The sequence below is a fragment of the Lissotriton vulgaris genome, chromosome 9, assembly GCF_964263255.1.
Source record: "Lissotriton vulgaris chromosome 9, aLisVul1.2, whole genome shotgun sequence".
Lineage (NCBI taxonomy): Eukaryota > Metazoa > Chordata > Amphibia > Caudata > Salamandridae > Lissotriton > Lissotriton vulgaris.
The window spans coordinates 1,231,725,362-1,231,750,857 of record NC_141697.1 but is presented as its reverse complement, the minus strand read 5'-3'; the positions used below and the strand labels follow the sequence as shown (position 1 = coordinate 1,231,750,857).

Genomic DNA, 25,496 nt, shown 5'->3' with positions numbered 1-25,496 from the left:
TGCGAACCATTGGAGGAAGATGATGATGGGGGGTCGGACAGTGACGAGGAGCGTTGATTGGGCTGTAACTAGGTGCATAGAGCGAGCGCAACGGAGGTGGGTGGGTGCAGCCGTGGGAGGTGGCATGGGAGGGAGTGGGAAATAGGGGGGCTGTGCAACAATACGCTGCTCTCTTTACAGATGGACTGTGCTACGAGTGCCGAAAGCTACTACCTCAAGTACGTGCCGGACTAAAGTGTGCTGTTTTTACTGTTTTATGTTTATTACAAGGTGCGAACGGCAAGACTCAGACGGATAGTAGCCAACAAAACACAAAATTACAAACTGTATTTTTTCGACACAAGTATATTCCTACTCATCACATCGTCGACGAAACTCGCAATGCTATATACTACTGTGGATGTTATAAGTTTTTGCCTTTATGAATACTGTCTCACCTCATTCACCTAGTAACTTATGTATGGAAATGCGATGGATGACAATGTACCTACTATCTTTGTTTTGCACCAAAAATAAAAATTTAAAAAAAAAAAAGCGCTCTGACCCTTAGATCTGGAGTAGTAGTACTATAAAATAAATAAAACAAAATAGCGTAATTTAATTTGTTATTTCTTTAAATACTGAGACAAACCAGCACGTCTGACGCTGCTAGAGCGCATGCATAGCTCTTGTATGCAGGGACTTATCGAAGTCGAAAGCATGACAATGTGCAGGGGCTGAGGAATGTGTCCCGGTGTCTAGAAATGACACCTTGACCCGCTCAGTATATGTCTGTGGGGGCCAACTTACTGACAGGGTAGACGGCGTCCACCCTATGAAGATAGTGGGTAGACGGCGTCCCATGACTCGTGACCCGAGTACGAATAATTTTGCACTAATTACGAGTAATTACGCTAGAGTGAATTAAACAAGCTACAACCCCCCCGAAAAGTTACATGGCCTCTGAAGGATGAATAGCTAAGTCTGCCTTGTAGGAAAATGAAGAAACATGATGATACATAAAATAACAAAAGTGTAATGAAAATGAGCAACGCATACAATATTAAATATAAAATTAAGAAACGAAAGCAGAGTGCAGATCGCGGCCACGTCGCGCGGTGGCTGCTGGGAGACGCACCACACACCAGAAGATAATCATGTCACTGTTATGGGAAGAAGAAACCAGGGAGACAATGGCGCCTTTCACCTCGTGCAAACCACAGCCCTCGTGCAGACGGACAATTATCATTCCGTTCACTGAATGGAGGTGACTTGTCTGCGTCTGCCAGTGGAAACTGAGACTTTAGCATCCATAACTGAAGCTAACCCCACTCCTGGCGCTAACCTTGACCCCAAGGCTGACCCTGAACCCAACACCGGCCCTAACCTCAACCCTGGCCCCCCCACAACACTGGTCCTCAACCTGGTCCCACAGCAACAACAAAAAAACCTCCACATCTAGAGCTCTGCCTCCTAACCCTAACTAACCCTGAACTTGACCCCACCGGGGCCCTAAAACTAGTACGGGCCCTTAATGAGCAATGTTTGATGTCAGACTGCAGACTAAACAGAGCAAAGTCACGTACGGTAAGAAAGGTGGGTGTGGCCACTGGAATTATATGGCACGAGAGGGCCAAATTACTTGGCAGGGTTGAGTAAATTATGCAGCAAGAAAAGCCAAATTATGTGGCATTATGCAGCACTTTAATGATAGTATTACTTCATTATTTTGTCATTTTTAGGTCGAGCCTGGGCAGTGCATGCGCTGCTCTGCGAGCCATGCTGTATTGGAGTATATACTTGAAGCCCTGCCCACTCTCCGCCCATATTTGTCATTGGCTTGTGTCATTGTCCTTCGTAAATGCTGGCTTCTGATTCGTTATTAGGCTTGCTAGTCCCTCCTTAGTACCGCCTTGTCTTCATTTGTAACCTCCCATGAGGACTGGCCCTTTTACTTCAGTTGTTACATGGGACGCCTTCTTTAGTCTGTAAGCACTCATTTTTTTAATGTGTTTCTCCTCCTGCGGGAGGGTCTCATGCGCCGTTGTGACCACCGGCGTGTTTATTTAACTTGTAGCAAACAAGAGTTCTCCAGGGGCCATAGGAGACAGAAGGGGGCAACTCAGGGATGCCTTTAGGGAGGTCAAAGGTGCGTGATGTAAATTCCCCTAGATCTGGCGTGTTTATTTTCTGAACGAACATCTATGTTAAACGGGAATATGCTTCAGGTTTGCTCCTCCGCTCACATGCTAAAAACCATGACTTCAACAAAGGGCTCGGACCCTCTTTTCTCAATTTGTTCCTCTGTGAAATGGATCCAAGAAAGAAAGAAACTCTTTGGCTGCAAATGTCTCTTTGGACACACCCTCCCGCAAGCGCGAACCCAACGGGAAGGCATTGGAGCGCTTTACTGAGCAGTTCTCCAGTTCCAAAGTAGCAGTTCGCTGCGCTTTGCTCCTCGGCTCAGATTACCTGCTACGGGTGTGCTTTCACCGCCAGCTTAACGCTGCTTTCGATCATTTGCTTTTCTCCCCCTGCCCGCCACATCGCTCTGACTATTGTTTGCTCCCAATGCCCCCCGTGAGCCTTCCGCCACTGCGCCATCATTTTTGCTTCCCCACACTCGCGCCCTCAGTTTTGCTTCCCCACACCATCCCCGTCTGTCTTCCTTCTGCTACCTTCTGTTTCCAAGCCCTCCCCCCACACACACACTTTAAACAAGCCTTTGGAATGCAATAGGTCTCGCATTTGTGAGAGTAAATGGCAATGCCTTTTATTTATGTTTTAAAAACCAAAACATAGTGCTCCCCATGATCGTACCATCAAGACAATGGAACCTAACTGGAGCCAAATGGTCTCACCCAAATACAGCCCTGTCAGGCCTGCACGCGAGCTCAAATATCTTCACAGAATGTCAGATGTAATTAAGAGGGAATGTATCTTTCTCATTGCCTGTTCCTGTCTCTTGTTTCACCCCTTGCCTTCCGGCTCTTTTCTGTCTGCCTTTCTCTTTTCTTCAATAAAAAATGCCGCGTGGGGTTAGCTATATAAACGCCGATGTATAAAGGGCAATTGCTTCAACCCACACTAACCCTGTAACAGCTGTTTGCCATGTTTTCTTGTATAAAAATCAAAAAATCATTAATGAAAACATAAATAAAAGGCATTGTCATTTACAATGCCAGTGGCTCAAACGTGCCTAAATACGAGACCTATTGCATTGCAGATGCTTGTTAAACTTAACACTGTCTGGGCATTAGTTAATCCGTATAAGTACCAGTTCAACACTCAAATATAACAACAAGCTACAGAAAGTTGACCAGTTAACCTTTGCAAAGCGCCTTCCACTGCATTCTTAGTAACTTTTGAACAGTTTAATCTAGAAAGAACATTTTTTTTTTGTTAGACTGTGCAGATTACGCAGCAGATGGTGGATTATGTGGTAAATCTATAAATATGCAAATATCACTGCACAATCGCATAATTCCAGTGGCCCTGATGGAAGTCACCCTCACTGCCCGGATACTGGGGGTCACACAGCGCATCCACTGCACGCACTGCTTTATCCTGGTCAGAATCTTACACCTGCCAGAACCCGAGACTGTGACCCTACAACTCACCTGACCCGTTACAATTAACCTGACCTGTAATCCCAACCCTACATTCAGAATGGAACGTCTAACTAGAATCCTGACCTTTAACCCCTAAACCCAACAAGAAAATGGAGGCCTGAAGGTGACATCCGGACACGAGCCCTGAACTCTACTCTCACACCTACGACAATCCTCAGAACCAGCCGGGCCCAAAGCCTGCGTAAAGCTCCGACCCCCTCTTGTACTCACACTCCAGGGGGGGCAGGAGTCTCAGAAGAACGGGTGCACCTACCTCTGTACATTTACACCTACGTCTGCAGTGCAATCACATACTTTAGAACTAATTCCAGGAGTACAGGGTGCGTAACAAAGTATTAGGCGTAAAGTTACTCATGCGTAAGAATGAAGAAGTAGTAAATCACCCACTCTACTAAGGCTTGAGTAGGCCACGAGAAAGGTTGTGAATACGCACAAGCTCACAGGTGAGCGTGCGGTTAGCGACGGTTCCACGCTTTCAGGCGTCCAAGGTCCCGCATTCATTCCTTTGTAGTGTTATGTGTGTGTAAATCGGTTTACAGGTGTAAATTTCGGGGAACATCCTTTACAACACAACTTTTACCACGCAGTGCCTTTACGACGCAACTATTACAACGCAAACCATTACAACGTATTGCGCTGGGGGGGCGCTCTAGGATAGGGAATAGATTTAATTTACTATCCGACACCTTCCCTAGTGTCCACGGGGACTGGAGTTGGAATAGTAAATTAAACTATTCACTATCCAGCACCCCAAATCGCTATGCGTTGTAAAGGTTGCGTTGTAATACTTGCGTTGTAAAAGAATGCGTTGTAAAAGCATGCGTTGTAATGTCGTACATCCGTAAAATTCCAGTGTGTTTTAACACAAAACGTGAATTTGCTCCCAAAACACGTCCAATGGAGACCTACACACAACGTAGGCAGCTTTGTGAACTAGGTCGTAAAGACCTAACCATCCTTGTAACCTCTAATTTTAAGCACACGCTAACACCGCACTTCGGGCCTTGAACCATCCTTACACCTTAGTCTCACTTCAAAAGAAGTGTAAATTGGGTGCACCACGACCCTGCTTAAAAAGCGGCCACAATATTGAATCTCTCAGCCTCTCTTGACGCCTGCGCAGCTCCTGGTCACAGACCACACTCACAGGCGCTACGTTATTTTAATATTAATATCCACGGTATATTTCGATTATGCTATTTTCCCTGCCTCTGTACTATGCAGGGATGCCTACTTTTGTTTGTGTGTGCACGAGGTTGTGTCCGTGTCTTTCATTAGCCAATAAAAACGTTTTATAATTTACTGATGGTGTGACGCGATCCACAGCAGACAGGTCTCTCTCTTGGCCGTGGCCACCAGGAGGAACAATACAGAAACTCACTGTTAATGGTAACTACCTCGGGAGGATAAAGGGCCGAGCAGGCCCTGCTGGACAGATTCCAGACAGTGTACAGCGACCTCTGCAGTGAATCTTCCACCCACTGGGATACCCAGTGAGTTTGCCTGGTGCACTCATGCATAGCTGTGTTAAGAGGCGGGCCCGCCTCCTTCTGTAACTACACACAATCTCTTGGTGACACTGGAAGGACGTCTGTTCATGGTCCACTCACCCCTGTATCTTCACCAGAGATATGTAAATACTCCGGGGCAATAGACTAGGGGTGGGTGGAATTTGCGTAAATGTAAAAAAATTCTCGGCAGGCACGCAAAAGTACAGCGAAAAGATAAAAAATCTCCACGAGCACGCAAAATTTCAGCGAGCACGCGGAATTGCTTGTTCCACCCGTTCGTGATGGGTTTTTTTCTGTTCGTAAACGCTGTTTGAGTGTTCGGGGGGAAATATCTTGCGAACACGCATTTTGAAAGCGCGAACAAGCAAAACATTTTAAGAAGCTGCAGAATTTTTGGCAATTCCAAATTACCCAAATTCCGCAAGCGGAACGGAATTTACTGCCCAGGCCTACAATAGACCCCCACACCTTCTCCCTAGAGGCTGATGCACTTGTTGCAGTCAAGGCATTGCTCTCGGTTGGGGGCTTCACATGGGGGCAGAGGGTATATCTCACGTGGGGGCAGACCAGGCCATGTTCTCAGATGGGGCGGGGTCTTCACGTGGGGGTTGAGGGTGTACTGCAGATCAGGTCATGCTCCCAGGTGGGGGCTTCAGATGGGGGCAGAAGGTGTACAACAGACGAGGTCATGCCGGCACGTGACATCACAGCGCGAGACATGATAAGTAGTGGCATCATAAGAAGTGGCATCAGATCTTAAGCCCTCACATATATGTTTAACATGTCAATCAAGAGTACGCTGGAGCACACTTCCAGTATACAGGGAAACCCTCCTGATTTAGGCGGAAGATTCACGCGTTTGTAAGCTTCACATAAAACAATGCTGCCTTTTGTCAGCGTGAAGCTTCCTCTACCCATAGTACTTTGCAAGAAAAAATAGAGATATTTAAATCATTACAACGCCTCCTCAGGGGTAGCAAGCACTATAGAAATTACATTTATTTTGTGTAAATACTGGGAAAGATCAACACACCTGACATTCTTACAGTGCATGCATATCTCCTGAACAGGGACTGAACAAAGTGAGAAGCTGCTCTCTTACATAAGAGTGAGAGGCTAACCTGTGAGTCCCCTCTGCTGCATCTGAATCAGGTGTGAGGCTCCTGTGACAGCTGCCAGCCAAGAGACTCCAACAAAAGGAGGCCCGATGACCCCTGAGACTAGGCCCTGGTTATAGGCCCAGCAGGGGTCAGAAATAAGAAAGCCCCGCCCTGTCCCCGCCTGCACATGTGTACAGCAGACAACAACATGCAGGCGCTGCTGAGTGTGTCCCGGTGTTTGGAGATTACACCGAGCCGATTTCAGGATACTTTTCAGTGGGACCCAACTTCTTGGCAGGGTGGGCGGCGTCCACCCTGTGAAAAGAGTGGGGGGACGCAAATGTACCCATGTGTATCCCCAACTTGTGCCCTGTGGAAGAGGACGCACAACAGACCAGGCCATGCTCTCAGGTGGGGGGCGGGGTTCACACGGGGCAGAGGGTGTACAAAGAACAGACCGCACCATGCACTCAGAGGGGTGAGGGGGTTGCACACATGGGGGGAGGGTATACAGACGACCAGGCCATACACTCTACTGTGCACGTGATCAGAGGCAGCACAAGAGGGGGGGGGGCTGAAGGAAAGCCTGCAGAACAGGGCTCTCGGGGTACAAGGATTGGAGACGTCTGACCTATGACCTCGGATTCTGTCCCCAGGCTCCTCCACGGTGACGGACAGGCAGGATGCTCAGAGACAGGAGGTCTGTGGGGGTAGGACTGTAGCTCAGAGCCCGGAGGGTGGGGAGTCCCACCTGGCACGCAGGGGGCGCCCCCGGGTGTGTGACAGGGGCGCAGGGCCGCTCCAGCCTCCGGGCCCCTCGGGCAGTGCAGGGAGGGCTGGTCTGACAGGTCGGTGCAGCAGAAAGGTACGGTTTCCGGCTCGGTGTGGCCCCGATCATTGCCTGCAGGAAGCGCACGCGCACGCAGTCTCCCAGTCACACCTTACAAACAACCCTACAGCGTGCCCTTACAGCTCACAGCTGCCAGAAAGGCCACAGCCTGACACCAGGGAGCAGGACTCCACGTCTATTCCAGGAGGGCAACCCCCCAGCTGTGACAGAAGGGGGGGGGGGGGTCAGTGGGTGCAGGACTCACTGCAGCTCTGAGGCAGGAGGGTGGGGTGGGTCACAAGCTGGCACGCAGGGTGCAAGACTCCAGATGTGTGACAGGGCCGGTCAGCGGGTGTCACAGTATCTGGTTGACCCAGGTACGGGGGAAGGGGGGTCATAGCCTGACACACAGGGGTGATTAGATGAATTGATGCAACAGTGTGACGGACTGCAGCTCTGTGACAGGAAGAGGTCAGGGTGTCTGACATGCAGGGTGCAGGACTGCAGCTCTCTGACAGGAAGAGGTCAAGGGTCAGGGTGTCTGACATGCAGGGTGCAGGACTGCAGCTCTCTGACAGGAAGAGGTCAGGGTGTCTGACATGCAGGGTGCATGACTGCAGCTCTGTGACAGGAACAGGACACTGGGTCAGTGTGTCTGACATGCAGGGTGCAGGACCGCAGTTCTGTAACAGGAAGAGGTCAAGGGTCAGGGTGTCTGACATGCAGGGTGCAGGACTGCAGCTCTCTGACAGGAAGAGGTCAGGGTGTCTGACATACAGGGTGCAGGACTGCAGCTCTGTGACAGGAACAGGTCACTGGGTCAGTGTGTCTGACATGCAGGGTGCATGACTGCAGCTCTGTGACAGGAACAGGACACTGGGTCTGTGTGTCTGACATGCAGGGTGCAGGACCGCAGTTCTGTAACAGGAAGAGGTCAAGGGTCAGGGTGTCTGACATGCAGGGTGCAGGACTGCAGCTCTGTGACAGGAACAGGTCACTGGGTCAGAGTGTCTGACATGCAGGGTGCAGGACTGCAGCTCTGTGACAGGAACAGGACACTGGGTCAGTGTGTCTGACATGCAGGGTGCAGGACTCTGTGACAGGAAGAGGTCAAGGGTCAGAGTGTCTGACATGCAGGGTGCAGGACTGCAGCTCTGTGACAGGCAGAGGTCAAAGGGTCAGACTGTCGGACATGCAGCGTGCAGAACTCTGTGAGAGGAAGAGGTCAACGGGTCAGAGTGTCTGGCATGCAGGGTGCAGTCTGACCGGAAAAGGTCACCAGGTCAGAATGTCTGCATTGCAGTACTGCAGCTCTGTGACAGGAAGAGGTCACGGGGTCAGAGCCTCTGACGCGCAGGGCGCAGTTTGACAGAAAGAGGTCACGGGGTCTCAGTCTGAGATGTATCGGGCCAGGAGTCACTTCTAGTGTCCGGGTTTCTGTAGTGCAAACATCCTAGTGATTCCCGCCTGTCTCTGCTCTCACACTGCACAGCAGGCAGCACCCCCTGCCTGCTGCAGATCTATCCCCCGATGTTGCACCCCCTGCCTGCTGCAGCTCTATGCCCTATCATACACCCCCTGCCTGCTGCTGCAGCAGCCCTATCCCCCAGCATGCACCCCCTGCCTGCTGCAGCTCTATGCCCTATCATACACCCTCTGCCTGCTGCTCCTGCAGCACTATCCCCCAGCATGCACCCCCTGCCTGCTGCAGCTCTATGCCCTATCATGCACCCTCTGCCTCCTGCTCCTGCAGCACTATCGCCCGGCATACACCCCCTGCCTGCTGCAGCTCTATCCACCAGCATGCACCCCTGCCTGCTGCAGCTGTATCCCCCAACATGCACCCCCTGCCTGCTGCTGCAGCTCTATCCCCCAACATGCACCCCCTGCCTGCTGCAGCTCTATCCCCCAAGATGCACCCCCTGCCTGCTGCAGCTCTATCCCCCAACATGCACCCCCTGCCTGCTGCCCCTGCAGCTCTATCCCCCAGCATGCACCCCCTGCCTGCTGCTGCAGCTCTATCCCCCAGCATGCACCCCCTGCCTGCTGCCCCTGCAGCTCTATCCCCCAGCATGCACCCCCTGCCTGCTGCCCCTGCAGCTCTATCCCCCAGCATGTGCCCCCTGCCTGCTGCCCCTGCAGCTCTATCCACCAGCATGCACCCCTGCCTGCTGCAGCTCTATCCCCCAACATGCACCCCCTGCCTGCTGCTGCAGCTCTATCCCCCAGCATGCACCCCTGCCTGCTGCAGCTCTACCCCCCAGCATGTGCCCCCTGCCTGCTGCCCCTGCAGCTCTATCCACCAGCATGCACCCCTGCCTGCTGCAGCTCTATGCCCCAGCATGCACCCCTGCCTGCTGCAGCTCTATCCCCCAGCATGCACCCCCTGCCTGCTGCTGCAGCTCTATCCCCCAGCATGCACCCCCTGCCTGCTGCCCCTGCAGCTCTATCCCCCAGCATGCACCCCCTGCCTGCTGCCCCTGCAGCTCTATCCCCCAGCATGTGCCCCCTGCCTGCTGCCCCTGCAGCTCTATCCACCAGCATGCACCCCTGCCTGCTGCAGCTCTATCCCCCAGCATGCACCCCCTGCCTGCTGCTGCAGCTCTATCCCCCAGCATGCACCTCTGCCTGCTGCAGCTCTATCCCCCAGCATGTGCCCCCTGCCTGCTGCCCCTGCAGCTCTATCCACCAGCATGCACCCCTGCCTGCTGCAGCTCTATCCCCCAGCATGCACCCCCTGCCTGCTGCTGCAGCTCTATCCCCCAGCATGCACCCCTGCCTGCTGCAGCTCTATCCCCCAGCATGCACCCCCTGCCTGCTGCAGCTCTATCCCCCAGCATGCACCTCCTGCAGCTCTATCCCCCAGCATGCACCCCCTGCAGCTCTATGCCCCAGCATGCACCCCTGCCTGCTGCAGCTCTATGCCCTATCATACACCCCCTGCCTGCTGCAGCTCTATCCCCCGGCATGCGGCCCCTGCCTGCTGCAGCTCTATCCCCCAGCATGCAACCCCTGCCTGCTGCAGCTCTATGCCCCAGCATGCACCCCCTGCCTGCTGCCCCTGCAGCTCTATCCACCAGCATGCACCCCTGCCTGCTGCAGCTCTATCCCCCTGCATGCAACCCCTGCCTGCTGCAGCTCTATCCCCCAGCATGCAACCCCTGCCTGCTGCAGCTCTATGCCCCAGCATGCACCCCTGCCTGCAGCAGCTCTATCCCCCAGCATGCACCCCTGCCTGCTGCAGCTCTATCCACCAGCATACACCCCCTGCCTGCTGCAGCTCTATGCCCCAGCATGCACCCCTGCCTGCAGCAGCTCTATCCCCCAGCATGCAACCCCTGCCTGCTGCAGCTCTATGCCCCAGCATGCACCCCTGCCTGCAGCAGCTCTATCCCCCAGCATGCACCCCCTGCCTGCTGTGCAGCTCTATCCCCCAGCATGCACCCCTGCCTGCTGTGCAGCTCTATCCCCCAGCATGCACCCCTGCCTGCTGCAGCTCTATCCCCCAGCATGCACCCCTGCCTGCTGCAGCTCTATCCACCAGCATGCACCCCTGCCTGCTGTGCAGCTGTATCCCCCAGCATGCACCTCCTGCCTGCTCCTGCAGCTCTATACCCCAGCATGCACCCCTGCCTGCTGCAGCTCTATCCCCCAACATGCACCCCTGCCTGCTGCAGCTCTATCCCCCAACATGCACCCCCTGCCTGCTGCCCCTGCAGCTCTATCCCCCAACATGCACCCCCTGCCTGCTGCAGCTCTATCCCCCAACATGCACCCCCTGCCTGCTGCCCCGGCAGCTCTATCCCCCAACATGCACCCCCTGCCTGCTGCCCCTGCAGCTCTATCCCCCAGCATGTGCCCCCTGCCTGCTGCAGCTCTATCCCCCAGCATGCACCCCCTGCCTGCTGCTGCAGCTCTATCCCCCAGCATGCACCCCCTGCCTGCTGCCCCTGCAGCTCTATCCCCCAGCATGTGCCCCCTGCCTGCTGCCCCTGCAGCTCTATCCACCAGCATGCACCCCCCGCATGCTGCAGCTCTATGCCCCAGCATGCACCCCTGCCTACTGCACCTGCCGCTCTATCTCCCAGCATGCCCCCCTTCCCTCCCACTAGGGCCACATTATGCGTGTGTAGATAGATACATTCGAGCAGACCACAGATAAGGCTCCCGGCGCTCCTGTACAGCTGCCTGTTTCCTTGTGACACCACAGACTGGCCTCAGCCCCCAGCTCTGTCCTGGCTCCCGTGCAGTGTGTGGGGGTCTGTCGGGTGGAAGGCACCGGACACCACTGTGCATCACTTCAGAAGCGGCAGATGGCGACCCCCCTCCCCTCCCCCCACGTGGGATAAAAGACAGGCCCTTGTGACACCCAGAGAGTTAAAGTATCACAGCGACATCCACAGGTCACGAGTGCGAATCCTAACAAAAAAGGACGGCCCAGCCTTTCATCCTTTACAGGTCGATAACCTGGAGGACTATCGAGTGCTAAGAGCATTGAGGGCACGTCCGTGAGGTGTGATCTTCAGCACTTAGTCTGTGACACCCGTTATTCACAGCGCTTGTTATTCACAGCGCTTCGAAGCAGTAGACGCGCGTCTTTAAGAGCTACATAAAGCACATTCTTGGTCTGGGCCGGATCGGAAGCGCCGGAGACCCGGAAGCAAACAATTTACAGTAACATCTGCGTGTAATCTTCAAGGCTGGGATGGAGGGGGTGGGTGGGGGCGAGCGCCGATGCAACTCTGGGAGATGGGGCATCTAAGGGGGTACCCCCAGAGGGAACCCCCTCTTCGGGGGATGTGCTGCATGACAACACTGAGATAGAAGCGCAAGGAAATACGTGCATTGCTGTTATCCCCCCAAAAGGGGGGGGGGGGGAGAACCCCCCCTCCCCCCCCAAAAAAAGGGAACACATATCCTCCTCTCAATCACCGTCCGTTGTCGGTCTGTAAGTGCGGCCAGGCAGACAGCTCAGTGGATTGCGCGCCTGCTGCAGAGAAGTACCTATAATTCACAGATTATTGCTTTTAACCATCCTTTTATCCTCCCCGGTGTGGAGAAAATGCGCACCCACGAGTAACAGTAGCACGGATGATACCACAGCATTAGACGGTAATGCAGGATGACAGGAATCTGGGCGGAGTCCGGCCACAGCCTGCTTTGTTCACCGGGGTCCAGGGGGGATTTCAGTGGAACTTGGGGGAGGGGGGAGAGGGGGGGGGGGGGGGAGTGGGGGGGGGCTAGCCCCCCACCAGCCAGCGTCGATTCCCTTCAAACATATGCACCTTGCTCAATTCAATAAGCCACAGGGGAGGGCGGGAGGGATGCGGCGTCCAATCCCTCACACAGTTGCAGATGTGCAAGCGCCTAGAGGCGCTCTGATACCTTCGGGTCACGTCGGCGCTATGCACAAATGTATACATTGAATACATCTATAGATCGAATCCCCATCTGTGGGGTGCATCCAGCCTCACCTGTGTCGCGCTGCTACGCCTCCGGCTCGGCTCCCTCCCAGATGTGCGCCTCTTCCTTCGAGGGTCCTCCAGATGTGCAGGTGAGCCTCGCCCCTCCCCGGTGCATCCAGCAGGGCACTGACCCCCCCTCCCTGAGCCCCACAGCCTCCAGATCCCGCTGCCTCGCGCTCAGACACCAGCTCTGACATCACTCGGGCTGAGCTGGACTTTCTACCTCAGGGAGGGACCACAGCCGCCGCCAGCCAATCAGAGGCCGGGGGGCTGGGCCCGCGTCGGGAGGTGTGATTGAACTAAATTTACACCTTCCCTGGGGGAGGGGCGGGCGCTGTTCATTCACAAGCACATGTCCTGGGCCGGGGAGGCAGGTGTGAACGAGGGATGCTGCGGATAGACATCCAGGGAGCCCTGGGCGGAACATAGCGCTCCTCCGTTCATGAAGGGGCGGCTTCTAAGCGCCCAGATGTTGACAAAGAAGGGAAGTGACGCGGGGAAGATAGAGAAATGTGACCCTGATGGAGGCACGGGTCGGGCTCTGAACTCTGAGCGCAACGCCTCCCCTCTGGGACAGACAGACAGCGGGTTATTCCTGGCGCCAGAATCAGACACCAGAGTTGGCACGGGGAGTCAGACATCACAGAGCGCCCCCAGACAGACACAAGAGCTTCTGCAGTCACTCTGGGAACCCACGCATCGCCCGACAGACAGCGGTGCTGAAACAGACACACATGGGGGTCAGGCAGGCAGCCGAAAACACGACAGACATCCCTGAAACAAAACGAATGAAGCGTTGAGACGGGCACAACAAACAACTGCCAGACATCAGAGATTCGGAGGGATGGCAAGCATCCAGACAGACATCATACAGCGCTCCGCTGCTTTTTGGAGGGCTAGGTTGGCGCTATAGAAATGCCATACATGCATACATACATACATCGGGGAATCACCAAGGAAGCAAATAGACGGCCACCAGAAAGTGACCAGAGAGACACATGTTTGTAGGGAAGACTCTGTGCACTTTACTCTTTGCATGAGACATGCACAGAGTAAAGTGACACTTAATGACCAAAGAGGCAGCAGCCGAGACGAAGCTCTCGACTCTCAACCAGTTCACAGATGTGCTCTCACTAGCCCCGCCCCTAGCCTCACCCCTTTAACTTACATTCATAACCTCGCATCTGTGCTCAGATAGTAAGTGTATGGCGCCCCCTGCAGGAAGAGTGCTGCACTGTACTCATAGAGAGTGAAACCAGAAACAGCACTTGCCTGTTTGAAAAAACAAACAGTGCGAACAGAGAAGCAGGAACGACCCCTGCTGGCGGCCAACAACGACCCACACAGGCAGGCAAACCGACAAGCAAACGTGAACGCATCCAGGCAGCCAAACCCAAACCACAGAACTCGCAGACATCTAAAGAGAGGATCAAAGCTGGACTGGTGAACTGCAAACACACTAAGAAAGCAACAATACGGAAACACGACCAGCCAGGCACAGAAAGAGTGATAATGTGGTGGTGCTGAGTGATAATGTGGTGGTGCTGAGTGGTGCTGTGGTGGTGCTGAGTGATAATGTGGTGGTGCTGCGTGGTGCTGAGTGATGCTGTGGTGGTGCTGAGTGATGCTGTGGTGGTGCTGAGTGGTGTTGTGGTGGTGTTGAGTGATAATGTGGTGGTGCTGAGTGATAATGTGGTGGTGCTGAGTGGTGCTGTGGTGGTGTTGAGTGATAATGTGGTGTGCTGAGTGATAATGTGGTGGTGCAGAGTGGTGCTGAGTGATGCTGTGGTGGTGCTGAGTTGTGTTGTGGTGGTCCTGAGTGGTGCTGTGGTGGTGCTAAGTGATGCTGTGGTGGTGCTGAGTGGTGCTGTGGTGGTGCTGAGTGGTGCTGTGGTGGTGCTGAGTGGTGCTGTGGTGGTGCTGAGTGATGCTGTGGTGGTGCTGAGTGGTGCTGTTGTGGTGCTGCGTGGTGCTGAGTGATAATGTGGTGGTGCTGAGTGGTGCTGTGGTGGTGCTTAGTGGTGCTGTGGTGGTGCTGAGTGATGTAGTGGTGGTGCTGAGTGGTGCTGTGGTGATGCTGAGTGATAATGTGGTGGTGCTGAGTGATGCTGTGGTGGTGCCGAGTGGTGCTGTGGTGGTGCTGAATGATGCTGTGGTGGTGCTGAGTGGTGCTGTGGTGGTGCTGAGTGATACTGTGGTGGTGCTGAGTGATGCTGTGGTGGTGCTGAGTTATGTTATGTTATGTTATTTATTCTTTTATATAGCGCTCGGCTACTCAAAAAGAGTGTCCCGGCGCTTTATTGGAGAAAGGAAAAACTGCGACAGAATAACATAACACCAGATAAAAGAATAAACGGAGTGCTGAGTGATGCTGGGGTGGCGCTGAGTGATGTTGTGGTGGTGCTGAGTGGTGCTGTGGTGGTGCTGAGAAATGCTGTGGTAGTACTGCTGTTTACGAAGAGGAATTAGTGGGCACTGGTTAGTAACGAGAATTCCCCAGTTGACTAAATTGCACAATTTACACACAGCTCACAAATTGAAAATGGCAGCCGACGTGCTACGAGAAAGGGAACAGGCGGCGGCTATGTTTAACGATGAGCTACACGTCTTCAAAAATGGACAGAAGTATTCAAAACACACAATAATAGAAATAAATATTCATAATTGCGTGAAGTTGATAAAAGTCAAACTGCAATTACTCTCGGCATTGCAGGGGCGGAGGGCGCATTCCTTTGAAGTGTGAAGCAGGGGGCGGGGGAGCGGATCCCTTTAAAGTGAAGCTCTCGGCATAATGAGCTAGAGCACTGCCTCGCGGCCGTGAAAGTGAAACAGCAGGGGTGAATTAGGGGGGAGGAGAAGTGAGGCCGAGCGCGCGCTGGGGTGAATGCCTGAGGCTGAGCACACGCTGGGAAAGCTTCAGATGCCTGTGGGAGCAAGGTTGATGGGTTTGATGTCAAAAACTAAAAACCTATCTGTTCCCGAAGCTATGAGCCCCTTCCTTTGCTTCCCATCCGTCTAACCCTCTCTTCTCCCAGTAACAGCCCAGTCCATGTTCACAAAGCGCGGGGACACACTGTTTTCTAGTGTAACCAGGCGCTATACAAAAGGCTTTTATTATTATTATTATTATTATTATTATTATTATTAGAATAGTCGAGACCTAAAAAGAAAATATAGGGGCATATTATCAAGCCCCTTATCGCCGCGTCATCGGCACTTTTCTGATAATAACACAGCGATATTTGCATCGCCCTATTTTCAAGGCAGCGTTGATTCAATTAACGTGGCTTAAAGCCACATTAATTGACTCAAGGCTGCCTTGGTAATAGGGCCCCTTTCACGATAAACTCATCGTGAAAGGGGGCGTGCAGTGGGTGTTGCGGTGGGCGTTCCAGCGCAACACCCATTCACTTCGACGCTGCCACCTATTATCAAGAGAGCCGATAATAGGTGGCAGCGCCGAATTCAAGAACAGGAAAGACCCGTTCTTAAGGTGGCGAAACGAGGAGAAATGTTTAATTTCTCCTCGTTTTTGCTTTTTCCATGTGTGCTGCCCTGTGCAGCACACATGGAAAAAGCAAAATGCCAAGGTTTGTTTATGTACAGGAAGGTGTCCCTTCCTGTACATAAACAAACCTCTTTTTAAAAATGCCAATTTGTAACTTACATGTGTGCTGCATGAAGCAGCACGCATGTAAGTTACAAAATGGCATTTAAGGAACACCTTCCTGTACATAAACAAACCTTCCCTGCCTGCGCTGGCGTTAAGTTTTAAAACTTATCGCCATCGCAGGGGGAAACGCTAGGCTGCACCATATCCTTGGTAATATGGTGCAGCCTAGCGTTTCCTGAAGTGGCGAAGAGAGGCGTTAAGCCAAGGCGGCTAACACCTCTCTTCGCCACTTTGTTGGTAATATGCCCCATAGAAACTAGGAGGCAGAAAAGCAACAATGAGAAAACGCAACCAGGCAGGCAGACAGAAAAACATAATTTAGAGCACAAAAAGGCAGGCACGAGGAACCCAAAGAGAGAAACACAATTCAACAGCGAAAAGAAAATCATTAAAATAACAAGATCGAGACAGGCAGCCAGGAAGAAAAACACCAGACATGCAAATTTGCAGATATAGAAATACCATCAGACAGGTAACCAGAAACAGGCAACCAACGAGAGTAACTCAGCTAAACATACAGAGAAACAAACAGCCCAAACACGGTTCCACACAGACATAAAGCAAACAGATAAACAAACACAAACCACACAGAACACGTTGCCAGACAGAAAAACTGGTAAGAAATTAATAGACAGGAAAATAGAGAGATCCCTGCAGAAACATAACCAGGCAGTGAACAAGAGGATAGCAGAAAAAACAAGCAGCTAGGCCTAACCAAGCGAAGAAACATAAGATAAATGCAAATACAGCAGGCCACACAACACAACTAAGCAGCCATGAACAGAGCCACACTGACATCCGCCAACTTATCAAAATGGGCGACTACAGGCCACTTCCACCCCCTGCCACTTGTTTATTTTATTTATATGTACATGGCAGAGGACCCACATGCATGCTACTTTACCCAAAGACAATTAATAACCCAGCATTACATTAATGCTTCAGAGAATAATGCGCACCTGCAATCCAGGTGGCGATGCGGCCAAGCACGCTCAAGTGAAATCAACAACAACTCGTTAACGCAATAATTTTACGATACAACACATTTTAAAAATCCATACATGTAAAATCAAATTAAAACATGAACATAAACAGTAGGAATTGTAAGAGAAGTCAACATTCATCCTAAAAGCTCACGAATAGATAGTGGAATGAAGTAAGAAACGACGCGCCTCCCTAACACCATAAGAGCGTTTCCCTCATTATCCTCGCTAGAACCTTTAAAAATCAGGAAAATATAATTTCAACCATTAACAAAGATTTACAGATTGGGGAGGGGATACATCATCAGCTATGGGGCCTCTTCATATGTTGCACAGTCATATTTAGATCAAGTGGGACAAAATATTTCTTTCTCATGTTACACAGAACAGGACAGCAGGACAACACAGGACTACGTCCGGAATCCTGGCATTGCAGAAATCGAGAACTCTGGCGGCCCTATGTCCCTCCTTCGTTTACCCATGGATTAACTCCTAATGGAAGCAAAACAAATTTGAACTTCACGAAAGTGCTCAAAACAAAAGGATCTAGGTTCGATTTTAAAAAGAACTGCATAACGCCAAGGGCCTGTTTTAGAATGGATTTGTATTTCGGCGGACGAGATACCCGTCTAAACAATTCATTTGAAGTCTTGAAATCCTCTGCAATGTTCAAGGTCACTTTGGTAGCTCTTGAATTTGTGTCAGTTTCCAGGCGAAGCATTTCATCGGATTGCTGGCAAAAATGCTGGCTCACTTGACATCTTCAGATCATCAGCAGAGTGAAAACATGGGGGCATATCGCCAAGAACGGCGTTAAAATTATCGCCGGTTTAGCGGCAGAAAACTGCTGCTAAAGCAGTGATAATGGGCTTGATAATATGCCCTTAAGAATTCCAATAAAATCCCAGTTTACCACCAGAACATGGACTTCTATTGGAATGCTCAAGGGCATATTATCAAGCCCATTATCGCCACTTTAGCAGCAGTTTTCTGCAGCTGAACCAGCGATATATTTAATGCCGTTCTTGATAATATGCCCCATAGTTTGGAAAATGTGAAAATCTTCGTTGAATCATAGGACCAAGAATCCCAAAAGGACTGTGTGAGAGGACTCAAAATAACCTGTAACCTACTCCTTACAGTCTTCCATCTCTTTAAAGGAGCACTTGGAGATGCATAGCCTGCCGGGCTCTCCATGCTCTGACATCATGACTGTCCATTAACCCCTTCCCTCTCCCAGGTATGATCATCGACTGACCAAAGGCTTTGAGAGAAGCCATGATTGGCGGCTGCATTTCTTCTGCTCTCATTGTCCACCTTCCTCTGATCCGGAAACCATCTGCGCCCCCTGAATATTAGGCATGGGCCCAACCCCACAAGCATCAACTTGCCTGAGAAAGTCAGAGGTACAAGAGTTGGTGCTGTCAAGGTGAGAATATACAAAGGCTGCTGGACTCGCTAAGCCAGGCCCAGCAACCGTAACAGCAGCATTACATGCAGCAGCGAGGAGTTATGATCACATCAAACCTGCTGTTCTGTCACATCACACCTGATCTGCCCTCACTCCACCAGTGAGCAGCAGCGCTCTACAAGTACCCATAACATGACATAACATAACATAACATCCCTCTATCAGCTTGGAACCAACTTCTATTCCATCTGCATTGTTGTTCAGACTTTACTAGGTTGAAAAAATCTTTGAAGGAATGGATGTTGTGGTGTTTCTGCACTGCTCAGCGCCGAGATATACCTTCGGGTATGATTCGTTGCACTTTACCAAGTAGAAATAACATAACATAACTCCCTGATTTTCAAGGCAGTCATTAAAGAATTCCTATTCAGAAGGTACCTCTCATAAGCTTATGCCAGCTCGTTCTGTATCTTCCCTGGACCCTTCGGTGCAGATTTACAAGTAAATGACGCATCTCCGCATTTTAGAAGAGATGTGTCAGTTGAAATGTGTCACGCAAAAAAACCCTTGCGCCACCATGGATGCGTTGCATTTACAATGAAGTGCACCGTGGCGCAAGAATTGACAGATGGGTCACGCATCTGTTGGCGTACCGATAATGCTTTGCTCGAGTCGTGTCGCAAGGACAATGCAACTCCAGCAATGCTCAAGAATGCTTATTCCTAATGTGCTGCGTCACCCTTTACGCCTTCTTCAAGCAGGCATACGGTTCTGACGCATTGGCGTCGTAGAAGTGACCCAGTGAAATCTTGTAGATTTCACAGGATCACTTTTATGAGGCATTCTTGCTTGGGAACGCCCACCCTGCATACATTATACTATCACCATCACTATGGTGGCTGATTGGTTTACCACAGAATGGTGGGCAAAAGCAAGGACATCAATCTAGTAACTCAAACTCATATTCTTTGATCATGGGAAGAACTTCAGTTGCCTCTTCAAAATACTCAAAATGGCCACAACAGCTATAAACAGAGATAAGGGACTATAAAAAGAGGAGCAATCTCCACTATTTAGCCAACAGTGAAAAAGGACTTCACCCCAAGAGGACCCCCAATGGAAAGCGAAAGAGGACTACTTTGCAAGTACAGGGCTAGTCAGCTAAACAGGGCGGCCATCTTGGACTGACACATCCGAAAGGGGTGTGTCATGTTTCACGATACGAAGGAACCGCAACCGGAAGGAGGACAACACCGCGATCGCAAAAGGGCAAGAAAACGACATTTCCGGGTTGACGAAACCGGAAGGGACTACAGATCCCGTGAGGCAATGCGCGGCGCATGCGCACAATATGAAACAGTATAAAACAATGGCGGCACCCACGGACCCCGTCGGATATTTTCGTGATGAACCAGAGGGCTAGGGAATCATCACAAGGTAAGGGATTTCTACCCTTTCTAGATTGCACGTATCAGAGCCCCGTGTGTTTGCACCCTGAGCTAAGTTTGAGCGGCCGCTCTGCTTGTCATTGCCGAGCGTGCACGCTAGCTGGTGACTAATTGCTTGTGGACGGACACCCTCCCTTTACCTTGTTTGTCGACTCGACGTGAGTGAGCAGCTGCTCCTGTGTGATACCACGTCCCGCAGCGCACAGAACGTGTGGCTGCTAATTCCTTGATCTCAGGGGAGCCAGTGAGGAATACTACTCACCTTGTGGATATTGACTCTTTACCCAGACCAAACTTTGATAGAGGGACACCACTAACATAGATACCCTTATCTCAAGTGGCCTCTAGTGCTACACACCCAGGCATAACTGTACCCCTCGTTGGTGAGTGTCGGGACCGGCATTCTTGCGGGGGACGGTTAAGACGGCTGGCTAGACCGGCTGTGGATAGGCGAAGGCTCGAGTGGCATTGTCGGCCACTACTTAGCACAGAGCCCTCCGTTGGGGAGTGTCAGGACAGGCACTCATGCGTAGGACGGTATGAAAGCCTAAAGGGCATATAGGGTGGTGTTAACCCTTGTTGTGCTTGCTGGATTGTATAGGACCAAATCCAGAATGTATACGAGCCACTCATAAATCCAGTTCCACATACCTTGGGTTTTTGGTTGCCTTATTTCCGCGTTTCTGGTTACAGGTCTGGAGTTCTGTTTACACGCCCAATCCCGAGGGCAGTCAGGGATTACAGGGTGGTCATCCAAAGAACTCAGTCAACAGCCTCATCTCCTAACCTAACAATTGCTAAGGTTCCTCACGATGGAACACTCTGGCAACCACACCTATTCCATTAATTACCCCCCACACCTTACAAAAAAGCAGCTAAAGGGTTTAAACACAACTTTTTAAAATTGCACCCTGAAACCCCAATCTCTGATCCCTACTTCTGAATGAACAAAGGGCACATCACTAACGACATCATTTTTTACACTAAAAGAAGAGCCCAATGGAGAAAAGCCTTTCTCGCTCTTTTTAAGATCGCCAACATGAGGAACAGAGCGCACGGATTCACGCTATCTATCCTCCCATCCCCATTCTATAAAGCAGCAGCTACAATCACTATCTATCATAATGGGATCATACTCATACAATCAACTGACCGCAACCTAAACCTGCTAGATAACATCTTTCCGCTCATTAAGGAAAAAGTTATAAGAACACCCCCCCTCCCTCACCAGCCATCCGCAGCTCAATTACCAACTCACATTATGAATCCCTAGTAAGTCTTGATACCCAGACGTCCCCCCCCTACACATTCACCCACCCCAGACCTAACTGACTCTCGGGCTAACAACACATACCATCTTAAGCCCTTCTTGCACCATAACAACACCTCCACACACATTTCCGCCCAACTCCACGCATCACCACCCCTACCATCTACCCGCACTAACTCTCCCAGCGCCCAACGCTCACCCCTTAGCCATTCCTTCACACACCCTCATAGCGGCAAGCATCTCCCCTATGCCTACTCCTCCCCCAGCAACAACAATAGTCTCACTGTCCCAATTACACATTTAACCCCTACCTGCCAAAATACCAACATCCCAACGGTCCCTTCTATCCACACGCATACCACTGCAGTCCCTTACAAAGCCCACATCCAGACCCCTCCACACACAGCCTCAACACCCCCATTGACATGCACACAGAAAGATCTCAACACAAGGAGCCCGCATTTGACCCCCCTTCGAATGGCACACAAGACACAACTTCTCCTCCCTCTCCCTCAGGCCTTCCATTAAATATACTCACTCTCACCCTAGACTCTCGACTAGATGAGATATGATTATCCCTTCAACAAGTCAAAGCTGAAATCCAAACTTTACAGGATTTAATTCTGCAGCAACCTAAGCTCGCACGCCATAAACTTGAATCCAGAACATACCCACACATCGAAAATTCTAATCGCTCCCAACAACTACAGGCAAGCTCCCACATTCATGAGCCCCCAAAATGGAGGACAGTGCCTTACCCCAATGCCTCATCCCGCCCAAGCAGGATGAAAACCCATTATCATCTCCTGAATTAGGTTCTCTACTCCGCTCTTACGAACTATCTTACCGTCCACATAACACTATGCACCCAGATAACTTACATATAGATTCCTTAATCCGGACGATCCCTAGCAACTCACACAGAGCTACATGACACAATCCCAGAGGCATAGTGGAAAATTACCTCACGCGAATCCCTCTCACAGTCGAACCCACCATATTACCCAATAGTGGTTGGTCAGACCTTGAACAAGGGAGTTGTTTTATGGAGCACCTTATGTCTGAAGCACCTATACTTGTACTTCACTAGGCTTATACTTGATTCCAAAATGTGACATGTAAAGCGCTCTGATTGCCGCAAGGGTCTTCTTCGTGCTATATAAGACTTTCAAATACATAAATATACCTGATGCAAGTATAATGTAGTGCAGGGCTTTACAACGTGATGCATCTCCCTAGATGCGTCATGTTGTAAATGTGTCGCAACATGGCGCATTGTTTACAACGCGCTGTGTTACAAAAGTGGTGTAACGGTGGTGTAAAACTTTCACAAGGGCATTGTAAATCTGCCCCCTAGTATGGTTCACATTTCTCTCTACCGAAGAGCTCACTTCACGAGTCCCTGAAATGGCCTGCTCTTGTAAATCCTCCCCTGTTCTAAATGGCTCAAAACTATATGACTTTCCTTACGTAGGTGCAAAACATTTCTATTTCAGTTTTGTAACTTTATTGTTTAACGTTACTTGTGTTTCGATCTTGTCGTTGGTTTGGGTTTTGCTATCAACACACTGCTTGCTGTACATGGGCGCTGGAAGTATGAGTCCGGGGAGTGCTTTGGAACCCCCAAAATAACCACAATGGGGCTTTAAATCCGAATGAGCTATAAAGACGCCTTTAAATTTACTTTTCAATTTGTCAGATATGATGTGGGTTTAGAGACAAAGGTCAAATGCCAGGTTGTCTTCTGACAAATTGTTGCTTATTCTTTAAACATGGAAATTGGTGTTTTCTTTCTCCGACTGCAAAGTGAGAGGATTTTGTAAAGTGAACTCTGAGACAATTTTGCTGGGTTAGAGAGAGAGTGTAAGGAAAGGTTGTCCCATGTGCTTTTTCTAATACACAGCAACATGTAAATACTTGTAAATGAACCGTACAAAGAATTCAAACTGTATCAGCAATTAGGAAGCATCATTGGAGCTAATTTTTTGTAATTCTGAAGTGCGGCAGAATTTTTTTAAAATAGGATTAATTAAGTCACTTAACATGGGGGATGTGCAAATTATAAATATTTGCTGAAACCCGTTTTTCGCATAATATCATTTGTGCACTCTATAGGTTTATCAATAAAACTGCATGTCTGTGTAAATCTATCACAAATTCAATGGAAAATGTACTATCTGTAAATGAAAGTGCTCTTGCGAACCATGCTTTAGCAATATATTCCCCAGAGTGTGCTGCAAAATGCACCAGGGCTACATACCATATCCTTTCTGCTCTCCTGCTGAGTGGGCGGAGTGAGAAGTTGGCCTGGCATATGCTGTCCACTATTCTAGTGGGCACCTTGCACCAGTCCAAACAACCCTTATTGATGGTAGTTTTAAAGACAACCTATATAGAAAGCTATCCTAGTGGTAGCTGTGGAGAGCAGCCTTCAGGCTAAGTCTTGAAGGAATGTAAAGCAGCTTGTTTTGCCAGTCTATAATCTTGTGAATGACCAAATGAAAGGAGAACCGCACCAGGTATATATATAAAATATATGTATTTATTCTAAACACATCCCTCTAGTCTCTTTATGAGGCTAGAAGCAAAAGTACACTCAGTAAAATTAATTAGCACACAGTAAATTAGCACAATATATGTTGAGCCCTAGGGGCGTACCAAACCATATATTAAGAAAGTGGTATAAGAACCACAACTGACATAGATACAAGGCCTAGAGCCTTTAGAACTGCTGGGGCCACCAGGAACCACCCAAGGTAGTGACACAGGGGACCCACGGGGAACGCGTGCAGTGTCTATACACAGCTGCAAATCACCATTACCTTCTATGGGGAAAATTGTGGTTGGAAATTTAAAGATTAAGGACACTTAAAAGAGGACTTGGAGCAAACCCCTTTAGAACTAGGAGGTTCTAGAGTCAACACCCACGGGAGCACCAAATTACTCGGGTTACCTCTCCCAGGGTAGCCGGGTGCATAGGTGTCTTTTCGTGTTGGGTTTTGTCGTCGATTTCAATGGCGAGCTGCTGCAAAGTGCTGCTGGCGACCAAGTGGAAAGTGTCCGGTTGGATCCAAGGGTGGATAGGAGGTGTGAAGATCCTGAAAGCAGAGGGGACAAAGTCTGGGTCACTTGCCAGTGACCAGGAAGGCGATGAGCGGATGCCCACCGATGTCGGGTGATTTCAGGTGAAGAAGGTGAAGCTTGACTCTTCAGCCAAGAGGACCAGGAGGCGTCGACAATGAACAGGTGCTGGATTCGAGTTGTCCCACGAAGGATATCGAGTGCTGCGGTGTCGGTTTCTAAATTGGACTCAACAAGCCTTGGCAACAGCAACCCACGCAGTAAGCAGAGTTTGGCTTCGGTGAAGACCAGCAAGGTCTGGGGGACTTACCCTTTGGAGGGGAGTCAGGGCACCTCTGGAGCAACCAGAGAAGCCCAAGGAAAAGAAGAGTTACCTTCGTGGGGACACACCAGTCGACGGGCCAGGGATCGCGAAGGGGCCTCAAGGAGAAATGCTAGTATTGGGCTTACGGAGCACTCGTGCAGTGTAGGCTACTCGTACCCCAATGCACAACTTCGGGAAAGATCGGGAAGTGGATGCACTAGCAAATGTGCATGGTGTCCAGGAGTTCCCATCCCACGTCACTCGTGAGGGCTGCGGATCTCCGCTTTGTTGGGATCTCGTGTCGGCCTCTGAGAAGTCTGGAAGTCTGTGTCCTGAGTTGCAAATACTTCGGGGTCCAGCGGGAGCCTCGGAAATGCAGACCGGCAAGATGCTTCTTTGGTGCCTGCTTGAGCAGGGGTGTCCCTCCTTGACCCCAAGGGAGATTCTTCCGTCTTGAATTGAATTGAATTTGAATTTAAAATACTTGTATAGCGCAGCGTTCACCAGACGGTTTCTTGGCGCTTTGAAGGCATAGTAAGCAGGAGCGAAGAAATAGATGGATTACTGCGGGAAAGCCTGTTTGAACAAAAAGGTTTTCAAGCCCTTACGGAAGAGGGAGTAGTGTTTGGTCGACCGCAGATGGTCAGGGAGGGAGTTCCAGAAAGTGGGTGCCAAAAATGAGAAATTGGCCCCTCCCCACTTTTTTCGCTTGTAGCGGGGTACCTGTAGAAGGGATTGAGAAGATGAGCGAAGCTCTCTGGCGGGGACATATTCCTTTATCAGGGAGATGATAAAGGCAGGGGCTGATCC

At 50.6% G+C, this 25,496-nt stretch overlaps 1 protein-coding gene across 1 annotated transcript in view; it reads right to left on the bottom strand.

The window, feature by feature from the left end:
- Positions 1–12,718, bottom strand: part of CAMK1 (calcium/calmodulin dependent protein kinase I) — a 412,178-nt gene extending 399,460 nt beyond the window's left edge. Inside the window, exon 1 of the mRNA XM_086939379.1 lies at positions 12,526–12,718. The gene's annotated coding sequence lies outside the window, so the exon portion shown is untranslated. The remainder of the gene's footprint in view (positions 1–12,525) is intronic.
- Between the last annotated feature and the right edge of the window lie 12,778 nt (positions 12,719–25,496).